Raw genomic sequence first — 7,019 nt, forward strand, 5'->3', positions numbered from 1 at the left:
AAACTCACAACACAGAAAAGAATAATTTGTGGTGACAATAACTCAGAAGAGGAAGAAGAAAGGGATGGAACCTGCTTAGGCTGATGGAGATAACAGGCTATCAGAAAATGGATTAGCTCATCTACAAGATCTTTTATACAAATGTCACATTAACCACTAAACAAAAAATGAGAGCAGAGCCACAAATCATAAACAAAGAGAAAACCATCACAGAAAACCACTGAACTGAAATGGCAGTCAGAAATACAAGGGAAGAGAAACAAGGAAAATATAGAACAACTGGAAAACAAGAGATAAAATGGCAGAATTAAGCCTTTTTATATATATATCAATATATCGATATATATCAATAATCACTCCAAATGTAAATGGATTGAATTCTCCAATCAAAAGATAGAGTGGCTGGATGGATTAAAAAACAAGACCAAACAATACGCTGCCTCCAGGAAACACATCTCAGCTCCAAAGACAAACATAGGTTCAGAATGAAAGGATGGAAGATGATACTCCAAGCAAATGGCACACAAAAGAAAGTAGATGTTGTCATACTTATATCAGACAAAGCAGACTTCAAGATAAAAAAGACAATGAGAGACAAAAAGAGGCAGTATATAATGATAAAAGGGACATTCCACCAAGAGGACAGAACACTTATGCATATATATGCACCTAATACAGGAGCACCAAAGTATACTATTAACAGACATAAAGGGAGAAATTGACAGCAACACAGTAATAAAGGACCTATACTTACATCAATGGATAGATCACCCAGACAGAAAGTCAACAAGGAAACAGTGGCCTTAAATGAAATACTAGACCAGATGGACTTAATAGATAATTTAGAACATTCCATCCCAAAACAGCAGAATACACATTCTTCTCAAGTGCACATGGAACATTCTCAAAGATAGACCATATGTTGGGAAACAAGACAACCCTCAATAAATTTAAGAAGATTGAAATCATATCAAGCATCTTTTCAGACCATAATGCTATGAAACTAGAAATTAACTACAAGAAAAAAGCTTGGAAATTCATAAATATGTGGAGACTAAACTACAAGATACTGAGCAACCATTATATCAATGAAGACATCAAAGAAGAAATCAAAAAATACCTCGAGACAAAGGAAAATGAAAACACAACATACCAACTCTTATGGGATGCAGCAAAAGCAGTGCTAAGAGGGAAATTTATAGCAATACAGATCTTCCTAACCGAAGAAGAAAAATCTCACATAAGTCATCTTAAACTACACCTAGTAGACACTAGAAAAAGAAGAACAAACAAAGCCCAAAGTCAGCAGAAGGAGGGAAATAATAAAAATTAGAGCAGAAATAAATGACATAGAGACTTAAAAAAACAACAGAAACGATCAATGAAACTAAGACCTGGTTCTTGGAGAAGATAAACAAAATTGACAAACCCTTAGCCAGACTCACTAACAAAAAAAGAGAGAAGGCTCAAACAAATAAAATTAAACATGAAAGAAGAGAAATTACAATGGATACCACAGAAATACAAAGGATTATAAAAGACTACTATGAAAAACTATATGCCAACAAATTGGACAATCTAGAAGAAATGGATAAATTCTTAGATTCATACAACCTCCTAAAACTGAATCCAGAAGAAATAGAGAATCTGAATAGACCAATCACAACAGATTGAAACAGTAATAAAAACTTCCCAAGAAAACAAAAGTCCAGGACAAGATGGCTTCTCTGAAGAATTCTACCAAACAGTCAAAGAAGTTTTAATACCTATCATTCTCAAACTATTCCAGAAAATTGAAGAAGACAGAGACCTTCCTAACTCATTCTATGAGGCCAACATTACCCTGATACCAAAACCAAAGACAACACAAGGAAGGAAAATCACAGGCCAATATTGGTGATGAACATAGATATGAAGAAACCAAAATATTGTCAAATCACATACAGCAATACATTAAAAGGGTCATACACCATGATCAAGTGGGATTTATACCAGGGACACGTGGATCCTTCAATATCTGCAAATCAATCAACATGATACACCACCTTAACAAAATGAGGAATAAAAATCACACGATCATCTCAATAGATGCAGAGAAAGCATTTGACAAGATCCAACATCCATGTGTGATAAAAACTCTCAATAAAAATGGGTATAGAAGGAAAGTACCTCAACATAATAAAGGCCATATATGACAAACCACAGCCAACATCTTACTCAATGGGGAAAAACTGAAAGCCATTCCTCTGAGAACAGGAACAAGACAAGGGCGCCCACTCTCACCACTCTATTCAACACAGTACTGGAGTTTTGGCCAGAGCAATTAGACAAGAAAAAGGAATAAAAGGGATCCAAATTGGAAAGGAAGAAGTAAAACTCTCACTGTGTGTGAACAACATGATTCTATATACAGAAAACCCTAAAGAATCCATCAGAAAGCTATTAGAAATAATCAACAACTACAGCAAAGTTGCAGGGTACAAAATCAATTTTACAAAAACCAGTTGCATTTCTATACACTAATAACAAACTAGCATAAAGAGAAGTCAAGAACGCAATCCCATTTGTAATTGCAACAAAAAGAATAAAATATCTGGGAATAAATTTAACCAAAGAGGTGAAACACCTATATACTGAAAACTATAAGACATTATTGAAAGAAATCGAAGAAGACACAAACAAATGGAAATATATTCCATGCTCATGGACTGGAAAAATAACCATAGTTAAAATGTCCATGTTACCGAAAGCAATCCATAGATTCAATGCAATTCCAATCAAAATCCCAATGACATTCTTTACAGAAATAGAACAAAGAATCCTAAAATGTATATTGAGTAACAAAAGACCCCGAATGGCCAAAGTAATCCTGAGAAAAAAGAACAAAGTGGGAGGCATAACAATTCCTGACTTCAAAATATACTACAAAGCTACAGCAATCAAAACAGCATGGTACTGGCGCAAAAACAGACACACAGATCAACGGAATAGAATTGAAACCCAGAAATAAAACCACGCATCTATGGACAGCTAATTTTCAACAAAAGAGCCAAGAACATACAATGGAGAAAGGAAAGTCTCTTCAATAAATGGTGTTGGGAAAACTGGACAGCTACAGGCAAAAGAATGAAAGTAGACCATTATCTTATACCATGCACAAAAACTAACTCAAAATTGATTAAAGACTTGAAGGTAAGACCTGAAACCATAAAACTCCTAGAAGAAAACAAAGGCAGTACACTCTTTGACCATTGGTCTTAGCAGCATCTTTTCGAACACCATGTGTACTCAGGCAAGGAAAACAAAAGAAAAAATAAACAAATGGGACTACATCAGACTAAAAACCTTCTTCAAGGCAAAGGAAACCACGAACAAAACTAAAAGACAACCCACCAACGGGGAGAAAATATTTGCAAATCATATACCTGACAGGGGGTTAATTTCCAAAATATACGAAGAACTCATACAACTCAACAACAAAAAATGGGCAGAGGATATGAACAGACATTTTTCCAAAGAAGAGACACAGATGGCCCACAGGTACATGAAAAGATGTTCAACATCACTAATTATTAGGGAAATGCAAATCAAAACTACAATGAGATATCACCTCACACCCATCAGAATGGCTATAATTAACAAGAAAAGAATTAATGAGTGTTGGAGAGGATGTGGAGAAAACAGAACCCTCATACACTGCTGGTGGGAATGCAAACAGGTGCAGCCACTATGGAAAACAGCATGAGATTTCTCAAAAAGTTAAAAATAGAAATACCATAGGATCCACCTATCCCACTTCTGGGTATCTATCCAAAAAACATGAAATCAATAATACAAAGAGATCTATGCACCCCTATGTCCATTGCAGCATTTTTCACAATAGCCAAGACCTGGAAGCAACCCAAGCACCCATCAAGGGAAGAATGGATAAAGAAGATGTGGTATAAATATACAATGGAATACTACTCAGCCATAAAAAAGACAAAATCATCCCATTTGCAACAACATGGATGGACCTGGAAGGAATTATGCTAAGCAAAATAAGCCAGACTGAGAAAGACAGACACCAGATGATTTCACTCATATGTGGAAGATAAACTAACACATGGATAAAGAGAAAGATTAGTGGTTACCAGAGGGGAAGGGGGTGGGCGGGTGGGTGAAAGGGGTAAAGGGGCACATATATATGGTGACAGATAAAAACTAGACTATTGGTGGTGAGCACAATGCAGTCTATACAAAACTGATATAATAATGTACACCTGAATTTACACAATGTTATATAATGTTATAAACCAATATGATGTCCAATTTAAAAAATACATATATATATATGTTCTTGTGGAATTTTTCTTTCACCCTGAAAGCTAAAAAGTACTACAGAATCCCTAATGTCACAGCAGCATCCTGGACAGCCTCTTTCCAGCCCTCAGTGCACATGCACTAATTTTGTTCTTTTCCTGCACAGTTGAACACCCCGTCCACTGGGGTGAAGCCGATGAGCACATTACTGTTGCTAAGAATCGCTAATTGCAACAGGAGCGATGATCCCCAGGTTGTCCCCATTGTGCTACGTCCACTGGCTCACACGCCCTCCCTCCACATGGCCTCCTGCCGGGTGAATTCGGAAAATGAGCCCAACGAGAATGTCCCTTCTCCCTCCTACTGAGCATGATGGGTGGTGGGTACCTGGCTTCTCAACATCAGTCATTTCTGTTTTCTCCATCTCTTCCTCCTGTCCTCTCTGCTCCCGTCTCCGCTCAGAAATTCCTTGGGCCCGCCGGCACTCTTCCTCTGCCAATGTGGAGAGCTCTCCCAGGCCCCATGTTGACCTGTCCCGCCGGCTTGCCTGCACAGATCAACCCGGGGTCTCAGTTCTCATCCTGTGAGCCTTTCGTTCGTTTGTTAATAAGAAGCTTCCTATTCCTGCACAAAGGCATTAGCTGGTAAGGATAGCCACGCTCACCTTTCTATCTACGTTTACTTTACACGTTTTCATTCCTGACTCCCCTATTTAAAATTGCACTCCCGCCACCCAAGGGGAAAAAACCCAACCAAGCCAGCACCCACCTCCCCTCCCGTGCTTCCCATAGGGTGTATCACCTTCTAACACAGTGTTTATTTCACTTATTTTCTGTGTTCATCTGTTGTCTGTCTCCCTCCACTGAAAGTAAAGTTCCATGAGCTAAAACAGTGCCTCAAGAAATACAGAGCTCACTGACTGACCATCTGGCCCGCACGGTCCACGCTCAGTGACAGGCTGAGAACTGATTGTTCTGGGCCCGCGGGGAGCACAGAAATTGAGAGCGAGCGTTCAGACACCCTGATGACACCTTGACCTTCCCATGGCAGCTAAGTGCATGGTCGTTTTTCCGACAGTTCATCTTTATTGTATTTACAAAAGTATTGGTCCCATAACAGATTGGAAATCAAAAAAAAAAAAAAAAAAACAGGTAATTTGCCACAGGTAGTTGAGAAGCACCAGGCTAGCAAACAAAAGACGTCTGAAGGCCTGGGACACAGGGAAAGCACAATGCTAAGGCACAAGTTTATGTCAAGAAAGCCCGGCACCGGGATGCTGTGTGCAGAGCCGCCAGTGAAGATGCTGCCACAAAGGAGGCCCAGAGCAAGCAGGGCTGGGCATCGAGGGGTGCTGAGGCCTTCAACCAACTTCCCCATCCGCCTACCCCCGTGTCCACTTGCCTGGGGGACTGCGGGACAGTCACTGCACTGTCCAGAGGGAAAGGTACAAGGTGGCCACCCAGCCTGCTGGCCACACCACCCCCTGCCCTTTCTGGATGGGAAGTCTCTCCACCACCCCCATGGCTTCATGGTCATGGTTGGCTGACCCTGAGATGGGCCCTCACTGCCTCTACTTTGTCAAGTCTTGACCTTGGGGGAAAAGAAGGAGCTGAGCAGCCCCCTCCCAGGGCTGAAATCTCAACACGAAAGGTTCGGGGGCTGTGGGCTTGATCTGCCCAGAAGAACATCTGCTGAGAGGAGAATAGTGGAGCAAGTGAACAGAGGGAGTGAAAACGGAGACAGTCCTGACAGCCTTCCAGAATGTTCCAGATGTCCCAAGACCCATCTGCCCTGTGGGCTTTGGGTCCTGTGAAAAAACTCTCAGTTCTTTAGGCTTGAAGAAGCATGACTTGGGTTTCTTTAGCTTATAGTCCAAAGAGACAGGGCAAACCCACAGGGAACAACCCCGTGCCCAAGAGTCAAGGCCACGTCCTTACATGGATTTGATGATTTGGGGATCCTTTCCCCATCCTGGTGCTTCGCTGGCCAAGCCCTGATGGATGGGGGCCTCCTGAGCTCTCAGACTGAAAGGAGATGCCATGGGTTCAGATGGAGCATTTAGGGGTTGGGTCTAAATTCTCATTTGTCAAGAAATCAGTAGCAAAATGGTCAAGTCTGTCGTCTCTGTGGCCAAACTCTGACGGAGTTTAGCGAATGTGAGTTTCACAGACTGGCCAGTACGAAGTGGTTCCTTCTGCAGGGACACAGCGCTCAGAGCAGCTCTGTCTGTCTGCGTGGTGAGGCTACAGTCCCCACTTACTCATTCAAGCACTCCCTGCGTGTTTCTGGGAAGATGTTTTGTAGATGTGATAAAATTCTATAATCAGCTGGCTGTAAGTAAGGGAGATTATCCTGGACAATCGGGGGCGGGGGCCTCACCCAATCAGCTGGAAGGTCATGGGAGCAGAGCTGAGGTTTCCCTGTAGAAGAAAGAATTCCACCTGCGGCTGGCAGCTTTGGCCACTGCTCAAGAGTTCCAGTCTGCCCTTCCCAGTAGCCAGCCCTACCATCTCCCACTTGCTTAACCAGCCCCCACGGTGACATCCGCCAATTCCGTGCAATAAATCTACATACACACACATACCCCCACACATCTCCTGCTGGTTCTGTTTCTCTGATTGAACCCTGACTGATACAGAGTGTATTAGTAACTAGCCTAGTTTTTTGTTTTGTTTTGTTTTGTTTTTTTCCGAGGAAGGTTGGCCCTGAGCTAACAT

Source organism: Equus asinus, chromosome 13 (assembly GCF_041296235.1).
Source record: "Equus asinus isolate D_3611 breed Donkey chromosome 13, EquAss-T2T_v2, whole genome shotgun sequence".
Classification (NCBI taxonomy): domain Eukaryota; kingdom Metazoa; phylum Chordata; class Mammalia; order Perissodactyla; family Equidae; genus Equus; species Equus asinus.